The 12,659-nt window shown below is 51.9% G+C and overlaps 1 long non-coding RNA gene across 3 annotated transcripts; it reads right to left on the reverse strand.

Moving 5' to 3' along the window:
• Positions 1 to 234: 234 nt before the first annotated feature.
• On the reverse strand, positions 235 to 9,804 carry LOC129391952 (uncharacterized). Of its 3 annotated transcripts, none has more exons than XR_008616873.1 (3): positions 8,873 to 9,057; positions 7,285 to 7,404; positions 235 to 1,120 (listed from the first exon to the last, which is right to left on the reverse strand). It is a non-coding gene; the product is annotated as an uncharacterized lncRNA (long non-coding RNA). The 3 variants fall into 3 exon arrangements; XR_008616874.1 differs by lacking the exons at positions 235 to 1,120; positions 8,873 to 9,057 and adding exons at positions 2,538 to 3,043; positions 9,762 to 9,804; XR_008616872.1 differs by lacking the exon at positions 235 to 1,120 and adding an exon at positions 2,538 to 3,043.
• Positions 9,805 to 12,659: the final 2,855 nt, after the last annotated feature.

Here is a 12,659-nt window from a genome sequence, read left to right on the forward strand (position 1 = left end):
TTATTATTATTATTTTTAATTATGGAAAAACACATACAACATGAAATTTACTATCTCAACCATTTGTAAGTGTATATAGTTCAGTAGAATTAAGCACATTCACATTGTTGTGCAATCATCACCACCATCCACCTCCAGGACTTTTTATCATCCCAAACTGAGACTCTGTCCCCATTAAACAAAAATAGCTCTCCGTCCCCTTCCCCCCAGCCCCTGGCACCCAACATCCTTCTCTCTCTCTCTATGAATCCGACTACTTTCAGTACCTCGTATAAGTGGACTCACACAGCATGTGTCTTTCTGTAACTGGCTTATTTCGCTTAGCTCTGTGTCCTCAAGGTTCATCCATGTTGTAGCAAGTGTCAGACCTATTCTTCCTTTTTTATTGATAATATTTTTATATAATTCCTGATTCAAAGAGCACCAAAGTGCTTACAGTGAAGTCTCCTTCTCTGGGTCCCCTCCATGCACCTTGCGGAAACAGCCGGCACCATCCACTTCCAGAGATGTCTTCTGCATAGACAAGCAATTACATATGTGGATTCTTTTGCTCTTATATTCTGTTTTTTACTCTGTTCCACTTTGTTTTTGTCTGCTTTTTTAATAAATTTATTTATTTGTTTATTTTATTTTTGGCTGCGTTGGGTCTTCGTTGCTGTGCGCAGGCTTTCTCTAGTTGCCTCGAGTGAGGGCTACTCTTTGCTGCGGTACGAGGGCTTCTCATTACGGTGGCTTCTCTTGTTGTGGAGCACGGGCTCTAGGTGCACGGGCGTCAGTAGCTGTGGCAAGCGGGCTCAGTAGTTGTGGCACACGGGCTTAGCTGCGATCTTCTCGGACCAGGACTTCAACCTGTATCCCCTGCACTGGCAGGTGGATTCTTAACCACTGAGCCACCAGGGAATTCCCGTTTGTTTGTTTGTTTGTTTTCCCCCTTTGCAGCCTGCCTCGGAGATCGTTTCATGATCAGTTCAGAAGACCTTCCTCTCCTGATCTTTCAGCTACACAGTCATTTACTCCATGAGTCCACACGATGGCAACTTCAGAACATGTGCTTTTAACTGTGTTAAGGCGGCTCTGAGCCTCCAACTCTCACATTCATCGATTAATGCCACACGGACGCCTGTTTAGCAAACATTGTGTAAGAGGTTAGAACAAGTAAAGAACTGCAAAGTTAAAGCACAACACAGAGGGACGTAGAGGCTGACAGCGAGAGTGATGGCTGACGGGCACCGCAGGTTGAAGAACGCTTCGCTCTGATCCAACCCCCGTCCTATTCCTCCCGAGTTTTTCTAGGTCAGGAAATAGCACCCCAGGCCCCTGGCTGCCCCAGCCTGATGCTTCCCTCCCCAACCCGTCTTATTCTAGCCAACGTCAAGCCTGTCCCTGGGTCTCTCACATCCTCCCCCCACTGCCATCAGCTGGTCCCAACCCACTATCCCTTCTGCTGAGCTGCTCAGTCACTCCCACCCCACCCCTTCCTTTCCCCTCAGAGCAGCAGCCAGAGACATCTCATCAAAAGGCAAATCAGGGGCTTCCGTGGCGGCGCAGTGGTTGGGAGTCCGCCTGCCGATGCAGGGGACACGGGTTCGTGCCCCGGTCCGGGAAGATCCCACATGCCGCGGAGCGGCTGGGCCCGTGAGCCATGGCCGCTGAGCCTGCGCGTCCGGAGCCTGTGCTCCGCAACGGGAGAGGCCGCAACAGTGAGAGGCCCGCGTGCCGCAAAAAAAAAAAACGGGGGAAATCAGACCACCTCACTCCCTATTAACACCTTCCAGACTGTACACCCCTGTTCACAGCAGCATTATTCACGATAGCTAAAATGCAGACACAACCCTAGTGTCCATCGACGGATGAATGGATAAGAAAAATGTGATCTAGACATAAAATGGAATCTTATTCTGCCTCAAAGAGGAAAGAATTCTGCAATATGCTACATGGATGAACCTTGAGGACATTATGCTGAGTGAAATAAGCCAGTCACAAAAAGACAATTATGGCATAATTCCACTTTTATAAGGTACTTAGACTTGTCAAAATCTTGGAGATGGACAGTAGAACGGTGCTTGCCAGGGGCTGAAGGAAGCAGGGTGGGGAGTTGGTGTTTAGCAGGTATAGAGTTTCAGTTTTACAAGATGAAAAGAGTTATGGGGGTGGATGGTGGTGATGGATGCCCGTCAATGTGAAAGTATTTAATACCACTGAGCAGGACACTTAAAAACGGCTCATGGGCTTCCCCGGTGGCGCAGCGGTTGAGAGTCCGCCTGCCGATGCAGGGGACGCGGGTTCGTGCCCCGGTCCGGGAAGATCCCACGTGCCGCGGAGCGGCTGGGCCCGTGAGCCATGGCCGCTGGGCCTGCGCGTCCAGAGCCTGTGCTCCGCAACGGGAGAAGCCAAGACAGTGATAGGCCCGCGTACCACAAAAAAAAAAAAAAAAAAAAAACGGCTCAGACAGTAAACTTTATGTTATGTGCATTTTAACACAATTTTTTTAAAGCAATGAAACCACGACAGTGAGAGGCCCGCGTACCACAAAAAAAAAAAAAAAAAACAAAACGGCTCAGACAGTAAACTTTATGTTATGTGCATTTTAACACAATTTTTTTAAAGCAATGAAAAAGGAAACCCCTTCCAGAGCATAAAGAACTTAATTGGCGGCCCTCCGGGATCTGGTCCCCACTCCCCACTCCAGGCACAATGCCCCTCAGTGCTCCGGACAAGCCCAGGTCCTTCCCACCTGAGGGCCTCAGTGCTGGGCACCCCCTCTGCCCAGGCCCCTCCCCTGTAGATCTCGGCACCGAGTCACCTGCTCAGAGAGGACCGCCCCATCCCCCCACTAAGTAGTCTCACTCTCCTTTTCCACCACAGGGTCTCCGCTTCGTTCTCCCCTAGCGCTTTGCACACCTGCGAGTGTTTCATTTGTTTCACCGTCTGCTTGCTGTCTCCCCACCAGAGCGAAGTTCCGCGGCAGCAGGGCCCGCCTGGCTCATTCCTGCATCCCTGTCGTGGGTTGATGCTGTCCTGACAGCAGATGCTGAGTTGGAGTCTGGGGTACAAGATTATTACTAGGGATCAATAACTGTGAGGGGAAATGGGCGGAAACTGGGCTGGGCAGAGGGGAAAACCGGCCTGCAGGCCACGCAGGCCCGACGAAGACTTGGCCAGCCAGGCACAGCGCTCTGGAGTAAAAGGACCACCCGCTGGAGCTGTCCCGCACGGCACAGAAGTGCCCTTCTTGTTCCGTCACCAGGTGCGAGCGCCCCGGGGAGGGTGTGACCTTGAGCAAGGTAGCTCCCTGCAGCTGCGGCAGACCCCCAGGGACTGGTCACTGGCTGCTCTCTGCTGACCTCACTCCTCGAAGCCCAGCGGCAATTTCATCTTGAAGGGGCTCCAGAGCAGGGCTGCTCCATGTCTAAGCCAACGCCTAACTCCTAGCACAGTGCCTGAAACTCCTGGCAGGTGGTCAGCACTTATTGACTGAATGAATGAACGACCATTTGATTGAATCTTGAAGTACAGATAGGATTTGGAGGAGACAAGGCAGAAGTGTGTTCCAGGTACGAGGCACAGCTTGTACAAAGGTAAAAAGGCATGAAGAAAAACGAGGCATGTTCCCAAATCGGCAAATACTAAGATAGGGTTAAATCCCCCGCAAGGGAGCAGAGGAATAAGGCTCAAATGGTAAGCAAAGGCCAGTGGACAAGGGCCTTGTAATAAATCACACTTGAATTTTATCCCATCCGCCCAAGGAAGCTTTAAAAGGGTTTCAAGAAGGCAGAGGATGTGATCAGCAGGCTTTAGAAAGATCATTCTGGTGGCCTTTCCCAGGATGGCCAAGGAGGACGAGTTAGGAGGCAGAAGGCCGTTTAGGAGGTGACTTTGACCCGGGCAGGCCTGTGTTCTAAGGCACAGACACTGGAGAGAGAAGCAAGCAGCCTCTGACGTAGTGTCAGGAGGCCAGAAGGGGCCACGGCCACAGCCTGGAACCACCAATACGTAAGCTCGGTCAGTGAAGAATCAACGTCTAAAGAACAAGAAGGTCGGTCAGGGAGGAAAACAGGAAAGGTCTGAGTCGTGGGAGCGCAGGAGAGAGAACAGTTCGAGAAGAAAACGGCAAGAGGGTCAAGGCCGTTAAAAGGTCAAGTGCAATAAGGCCCAGAGTGCCCGTGGATTTGCCGTCAGGAGGGCAGGACTCCAGACCCAGCTGGTGCAGTGCGTCCTCCAGCCTGACCTGGGGCTTGGGTTTCAGGGGCCTTCTGGAGAACTCCTTCACCCGTCAACATGCTTCAGTCCAGGGTCTCCCCCAAGTCTGACCACGAGATGCTCTGGACCATGGGACCCTGGAAGCTTAAGGTCCAGCCACTTCCTTGGAGAGGAGCCCACTGAAGCATCAGGAGTCCCGAGTCCTAGGCCTGTTGCTGCCACTGCTATGGGGCCTGAAGCCTCAGTTTCTCCCAGGGTGATGGGGCCAGGTGGGCTCCACAATTGCTTCTGTCTGTCGATCTGGACGGCCCAGTGCTCAGGTTCAAAGAGAGTGGCACAGGCAGCCAGCTCTCCAGACCCTCTGACTTGGGAACCCTCGCTGCCTCCACACTGGACCCTGGGTTCCCCCCTCCCAAGTGGCCTATTGTGTGAGCTCAGTTTCCATGGGGACAGAAACCGGGTTGAGAAAGGAGAATGTTTACTTTTTCCACTGAGCTGATGCCCAGGTAAACAGTGTGGTTCCATAAGTGGAGACCTCGCCCTGCCCTACCCGCTCCAGGAGCATATAAGAAGATACCCGGATGGGCACATCTCCCACAAGACCACCAGATCCAGAGACAGGGACAGAGCCTCCCTCACCAGCCACCCTCCCACCATGAGCTCGCCATTGCCCTCACCCTGGTCACCCTGACTCTCTTCTGCAGCCCTGGTGAGTGTCCAGAGCCCTCTGCCCCAAGCCGAGCTCAAGAACTCTCCCAATTCTGCTCGGGAGAGGGGACGCCGGTCCATGCCCTCTGTTTAGCTGCCAGGAGAGGCTGGGAAAGCTGACTCCCAGCCAGGAAGCTGGGTCTAGCGAGCAAGCTCATCTTGGGAACTTGGGGAGAGCCCCGAGGCTGAGGCTGTGGGGAAACCTGAAAAGGACCCCATCTTCTATATCCAACAACCTCAGAAAGTGCAAGGAATGGAACAGACCGGAGGAAGGGATGGAGAATATCCCACCTAGATGCAATGACCAGCAGAATAAGAGTAACAAACAAACTTCTCAAAGCCCAGGCCTGGACAGACCCCGAGATGCCAAGAGACCTGGGTGCTGCCTCCAGATTTGGGGTCAACACACCACTCTGGCAGCCAAAGGGGCTGGAAGGAGCCTCATGGGTTCCAAAGAAACCCAACCCAAGGCAAGGTCTCCCATTCTGCACAGAGAGGAATATTCTAGAAAGGACTCTTCCCTTTGGGAAACTGCCAACTCAGAATGGAGATTTCTAAACATTTTCTGTCCTCTGCAAAAAAAGGGTTGGGAGTCTCTGAAGAGTTACAGCTGTCACTAAGAAGAAAGGAATGGGGTGGGGGGGGTGACTCACACCTCCCTGGAAAACCCCCGATCTCTTGGGAGCTGGGTTACTGAACTGTTTTTTACTCTGTATCAGCCTCTTTTACTCCTTCTACAACAAAAAATTTTAAACAAATTCCCGCTAGTTCACTTTCAAAGTCTCCTGACAAGCATGGAGATAAGTTTTATGACCTTGGCGAGGCCGGGGAGTTAGAAAACCAAGACCAAGAGGCAGTGGGAACAACTGTGGTGCAGAGATGTCTCTTTTAAAGGGGAACTAACATCATTTGGACTGAAGCGTATGTTAATTAGAAGATCTCAATGCCAGGTACAGAGGGGGGTGGCTCAGCAAGACAGGACTGAAATATGTTAGGAGGTGGGGCTGGGATGCGTTGGTGTGTTCCTCCGTGTGCACATATGATAATACCAGTAATAAGGTCTAACCTTTACTGAGCACTTACAGTGTGCCCATCACCGTGCTGAACCCCGTTCACAACAACCCTATGAAGTGGGGACATTATCCCCAGTTTGCAGATGAGAAAACTGAGCTAAAGAAAGATAAAGTAACTTGGCTGATGACATAGTAAGTTGCAAAGCAGGGATTTAAGTTCTGGAGAGGGCGTGACTTGGAATGGCCACTTGGAGTGGGGCCCTGGAGCCCAGGCAGGGGAGTTTGCACACAAGGCAGCAAATTCAAGGACGGGGATTTGAGACTCAGTAGGAAGACGGGCAAGCAGGGAGTAGGGGATGGTGACTCTCCCCACATTCGTGGGGGCCGGGACCTAAAAAGGAGCATAACCGGAGGTGGGGGAGGGAGAACTCTGGTGAAGGGAACACGGCAGGGCCAGGAATAGACGCAGAGGTGTGTCTGTGTGTGGATGAGCCCACAAGGCCTGGCGCCCACAGCAGATTCCTCTTCTGGGCCAGGCTCAGGGGCTCATGCTTGGCTGGTACAAGTGCCTCCTCCTGCCAGAGCCTGACTTTGTCACGTGTGGCTCAGACCATCACTAACCATCGGTAAGAGGCATGTTTCCGGTGGGAGCCAAAACCCTCGAAGGCCTCTTCCCAACCCCCGCACGGCACACCAAACAAATCAGATCAGCAGCTTCTATTCTCAGTGCCCTGCCTAGAACTCTATCAGAAAGAGCCAGTAGCACCTTGCCCACTGCAACCCAGGAAGTACAAGGGAGGCTCAGGCAAGCCACAAAAAGCTGGCCGCAACCCAGAAGGCATCCACATGGCGTCAAAGAGCCAACTGCTTGGAGCGCCACCAGGTCTCACATTCAAGGCCGTCGATGAAAGGGCCGCTATCTCTTGCTGACAGGCCCAGCTACGTGCATCTGGGCCAGGCCCAGGCAGGAAGCTGGCCAGTGTAGACAAGGGCCTGGATACACACGCTGTCTCTTTTCTGTGCTCCAGCATCTGCAGAGGTCTGCCTGAACTTTCTACATGTCATTGAAAACCTCTTCATGGGCACGCTTTCCAGCTATGAGGCTGCCCTTGAACCCTTCAGCCCTGAAGAAGACATGAAAAATGCAGGGGCCCAGTTGAAGATGCTGGTGGACACCCCCCGCAGAAGGCCAAGGACAACATGATAAAGTTTACGGTACAGGTTGCCTCAACTCTCACTGCCCAGCGGGGGATTTCCCACATCCCTCAGCTGCAGTGTCAGCTCCCTTTGGGGACCCTTTTCTAATCTAGAGAGGAGAGTCACAGGGCAAATGTCCCCAGGGAAGCAGGCACAGCCATCTTACCTTTTTTAAAGAAGCTTCTGAGGGACTTCCCTGGCGGCCCAGTGGTTAAGACTCGGCGTTTTCCCTGCAGGGGGTGTGGGTTCGATCCCTGGTCAGGGAACTGAGATCCTGCATGCCGTACTGCCAAAAAGTAAAAAAAAAATAATAATAAATAAATAAATAAAATAAGAAAATAAAAATAAAGAAGCTTCTGAGAAATAGTCTAAGCTTAGCTCCTCCCAGAAATACCAAACCTCTTAGGTGACATTAAAGTTTCTGGGTCTGGCTTTGACGTTCATTCACTATTGTATTGGGTTTTTGTTTGTTTGCTTTAGGACAAAATAATCAAAAGCCCACACTGTGCTTAGGATTTAGAAGCTGAAGATCTCCACCTGCCGAGGCCCCTGCCACTCCCCGGATGTTTCCTTCACTCCATCCCCACCAGCCCTGCCTGGCTCCCTGCAATAAAGTACAAGCATCACATCTCTGTGTCCCCATCTCTTTTTTATTCACCTGCTAGAGTGAGAAGGTGTGCCGCTGCTGGGGTAGGTTTCGAGCAAAAAAAAGCAGCGGCCATGGAAACACATCCCCAAGGGGCCCAGGCCCTGTCTCACTTCCGGTCCACAGGTGGCCAGACCAGCTTCTAGCACATACTCCCTTCCATGGGTAGAGAGCTGGCCTGGAAACATTCCCAGGGCCTTGCTCAAACTTGACCTATGGGGGAAGGCGGGGCGAGGGGGGGGGGAGGTTAGACAGGGTGGCAGCTGACCTCAGGCTGACCCCCCTAACACCCATTTAATAATGAAATTAAGTGTTCTGTTTCTTCCAGACCCTTTGGGATCCCACTCTTGGGTGGAAAAAGAAATATTTCAGGTGATTATGCTACCCAGACGTGCCTGCAGACAAAGATGGAGCTTTCCAGAGAGTTCTGTCTCCCAAAGATAAATGGTGGACGTTTCAAGCATCTTGACAGAGCAGTAGGGTGCTATGAGGGGCTGAGTGGCCCTGTGACAGTCCTGCAAATCACACCCAGCACACGACTGACTGACACCCTCCACCTACAGAAGGATCAGATTCCTAAGAAACTTAGGAAGCTAAGGCTGGAGGGAGAAACGGACTCGATTCCTTGATTAGGAATCCGGGGTCCTTGGGGGTGATTTCAAGGAGCAATAGACTCTGAGGGGCGTCCCCAGAGAAGGCAGGTTGTTTCGCTCACTTCATATTTGCTACCTGAAATTATTTGTCAAACTATTTTTTAAAGCAAAACCCCTCTACTCATGCATTTTCTAGATCCTTTATCAGTCATCCTTGTTAGGACATCCTATTTCCAGGCTGAAATTGCAGAGGCCTATGTGGTAAACTGTCCCCGCACGTCAGTGTCTGCCCAGAAGAGGAGGCTGGGGGGTGGGTGGGTCGGGCCAGGCTGCTCAGCACCTAATTACTGCCGTCCACTGGCGACGATGCTGTTGTTCGACCCCGAAGCCCCTCTCTGACCTGCCCCCGCCTCCCGCCGTTCCCTGAGTGCCCTCCCAGCCAACTTTCACGCCACCCCCTTTTTTTCTTGTGGCGAAGGAGTCTTCAGGCGTGAAATCAATCCCTGGGTATTTACCGGCACTTTCCATGTGTTCATAGTGGTGCTGGGCTCTCGGAGGAACCCGGGAGCAGATTTCATAACCCAACAAATATGCATGAAGCCCTTGCTCAGCGCCAGAACCACACTGAGGCTCCAGTAGAACAGAGTGAAGAAAACAGGGGCCTCTGCTCTCAAGGAGCTGGCAATCTAGCAGGGAAGATGGTCAGCGCCCTGCAAATCAACAAGGAAACAAATAGACAGATAGACAGAACTCTGATAAAAGCATAAAAGAAATACAGGGAGTGCTGTAAGCAAGAGTAGCAGGGACAGGCCAGCCCGGGAGCCCCCCTGCTGAGGGTCTGAGCAGGGATGAGAGGAATTCAGCGAGATAGGGGGAGGCGGACAGAGCATTGCAGGCAGAGGGTAAAGCAAGAGGGAAGAGGGGAGGCTGCCTGGGCTTCTTCCCGAGCCCCTGCCCTTCTTGAGGCCCCACTGAGCCCTGCCCTTGGACCCCAGGAGAAAATTCAGAACCTTCTAAAGGGAGTTCCCTGGTGGTCTAGTGGTTAGGATTCTGGGCTTTCACTGACAGGGCCCAGGTTCAACCCCTGTTGGGGAACTGACATCCTGCAAAGCTGTGTGGTGCAGCGAAAATAAAAATAAAAGAGGAAGGAAAGAACTTTACCTCCAGGTTTCTATCACCTGCCACCAAAACAGCCCAGACCCCTTCCCCTTATATCCTACCATCTACCCAACATCTCAAGCTCTTCTTGCCCAGCAGAAGGCTGATTCCCCACCCCCCCCACCCCACCTCTTTCCAATCTCTGTAAATTCTATCCCTAGCCGCCCAGTTGCTCTGGCCTGAAGTCCAAGGGCCATCCCCGGCCCTTCCCTCTCCAGCACTGTCACGTCCAGCCAAGCAGGTTACCTCCAAAGCACCTCTGGGAAGTGTCTCCATGTCCACAGAGCCACCCTGGGCCACGCCACCCGTTCCTCTGCCGCACAGCCCGGGGGAGGGGAGCCTCCTAACTGGCTCCCAGCTCACACTCTAGCGCCCCTGCAGTCCACACTCCACACTGAGGCCAAAGTAGTTTTTATCAAATGAAAACCCCCTTCCTGGGCCACTTCCCCCACCCCAACCAAGTAAAGCCCTTCGAAGCTTCCCAGCACTTTTCTCATAAACTCCAAACGCAGAACGTCCTCGTCACTGGCTCTCATCTCCCACCCTCCTTCCCACTGCTAACTCCATCTCTGCGGTCCACCCCTCTGGCCTTTAGTTTTTTTAAGAACCAAGCTACCAAGCCCCTTCCTACCTCAGGGCCTTTACACAGGCCACACAGCATAAGCTGCTCAAAAACTATTGAGGCTTGCTGTAAAAATTCCCCCTAGGGACTTCCCTGGAGGTCCAGTGGTTAAGACCCTGGGCTTCCAATGAAGGGGGTGCGGGTCCCATCCCTTAGTTCCATCCCCTTAGGGGGAGCTAAGATCCCACATGCCTCCTGGTGCGGGCGAGGGGGGGATTCGCCCTAGAGCAAAATGGGCAAAGGCTGGAACTCGTCCTAAAGATGGGTCCCATGTGGGTATAAATATCCCCCCAACATCCCCTGTCCCTGTGGCAAATGGTCCCTGTCCAGGCCACACCATCCCCAGCAATTGAATGAAAGTGGAGGACGCGCACAGGGGAAGCGGGAATGGAGAGGGCGTAAGCAGAGAGCACGCAAGGAGAGGTCTGAAGAGAGAGAGAAACCTCTTCCGTCCGGATTTTTCCAAGAAGCAACGTGGTCCCACGGGGACGCGCCTTCCACGCCCTCAGCGGCCGGTGCCGCCGAAGCCACTGGGGGGCAGTGTCGACCAAGGTGTCCAGGAGCGGACGCGCTGGTCCGGCCCTGGAGCTTCTGAGCCCTGCGGCTCCACACAGCCCGGCTCACTCCCCGGGACAGATGAAGAAGCACAGTTCCCTTCTAGGGATCTTTTATCATCTTTGATTGCTTTAATTTGATTTTTCAGGGGTTTTTTCATCAGAATTCTGAGGAAAAGCAAGGGCAGTCACACAAAGTTGCTGCCCGCTGAACCCTGCCAGTGATGTGTCAGCACTTTGGGAATTAGTAATAATTCCATTCCCAAACAATTCCAACGGAGTCTACAACGATGGCCCCGGAGGTACAGAGGACCACGGCGGCGCTGGTGGAGCTGACCTTTGACCTCCATCCACCCCATTTTTCAAGTCTCAAGTAACCTAACAATTTCTTTCATTGACCGCTTACTCGCTGGCAGGCATTTTTGCAATTTCTTGTTTATTCCTCACACACCCCGGATTCCAGAGCCCAGGCCCCAACCCCTGCCCTACAGAGAATAGGATCCCAGACGCAGGAATTTCCTGAGCTAATAATTGAAGTGATATCGATGAGAAATGTCCACCCACCCTGCCCCCAAACACACACGTGTGTGCGTGCTTGTACAGACACACACACACAAACCGTAAAGCCATTGCACCCCTCCCTCATTGTCTGCCACAAAAGAGGGCCTGTGACTGTAAAAGTTCCAGAGCAGGTCAGGGGGACTGGCAATTCCAGAAGATTCTTGGTAGAGGGTGGGGCCTTGGTGAGGGGCCTCCTGCCTCCCCCCTCCTCCCCCACTTCCTCACTGCGGAGTCCCCGGGGCTCCTCGGAGCCATCCACCTAGATGAGTATTGTTCAAACAGATAAGGATCCAGGGTCATAAAAGGTTCAGAATTTTAATTACCTAGTCACAACTGGGGAAATATTTACCTAGGGCAAATACAACAGGTATCTGCGGATAAAAGGGAGCCTCCACCTCAAAGGAGCTGCAGAGGTAGGCGATGCAAAGAATGTGAGCTGTCAGCACACAGAAATGTACATTTAGTTTTAAAGAGCAGAGGCAAAGATGAACTGATCACAGCCTGAGAGAGAGCACGTATCTGTGTGACGCATGTGGCCAGAAAGCAGAAGGAGATTAGAGAAATGAAGGTGTGTCACTGGGTTCTTTTTTGTCTTTTTTTTTTGTTTTCCTGGCCTACGTTATAGCATGAGTCTGCAAACTACGGCTGGCAGGCCACACTCAAGCCACAGCTTATTTTTGAACAGACCTCAAGCTAAGAATGATTTGTACCTTTGAAGAAGGAGGAGGAGGAGAAAAAGTGTGTCCAGCCCTGGATCATATAAATATATAATTATATAATCGGCCTTTTTCACTATGAATCTGCCAAACTCTAAAACACAAGGAGGCCAATGTATGAATATAAGCTTCCTGCATTTGAGAAGTATTACGCACAAACTGTGTACAGAAAAAAATGTAAAATGCATCTCAATAAAGCCAAAAAAAAGATTAAAAACAAGAAACGTATCTTTAGCACTATATTACTTTTAGCATTTTTTAGCATTCAATACCTCTGAGGAGCCCAGGGGAAAGACCACATTTTTTCTTGATCACGTTGCCAATGAAACCATGAATCTGGGTGAAATTGATCTTTGAAAAGTATATTACTCCCGCGGTCTGCCACCAAAGGGACATTTACTCTTTTATTTTTTTAAATAAATTTATTTATTTATTTTTATTTGTTTATTTTTGGCTGCACTGGGTCTCCGTTGCTGCGCGCGGGCTTTCTCTAGTTGCGGCGAGCAGGGGCTACTCTTCGTTGCGGTGCGCGGGCTTCCCATTGCGGTGTCTTCTCTTGTTGCGGAGCACGGGCTCTAGGCACGCGGGCTTCAGTAGTTGGGGCACGCAGGCTCCGTAGTTGTGGCTCGCGGGCTCTAGAGTGCAGGCTCAGTAGTTGTGGCACACGGGCTTAGTTGCTCCGCGGCTTGTG

This window comes from Physeter macrocephalus, unplaced genomic scaffold (assembly GCF_002837175.3).
Source record: "Physeter macrocephalus isolate SW-GA unplaced genomic scaffold, ASM283717v5 random_1549, whole genome shotgun sequence".
In the NCBI taxonomy this organism is placed as follows: Eukaryota; Metazoa; Chordata; class Mammalia; order Artiodactyla; family Physeteridae; genus Physeter; species Physeter macrocephalus.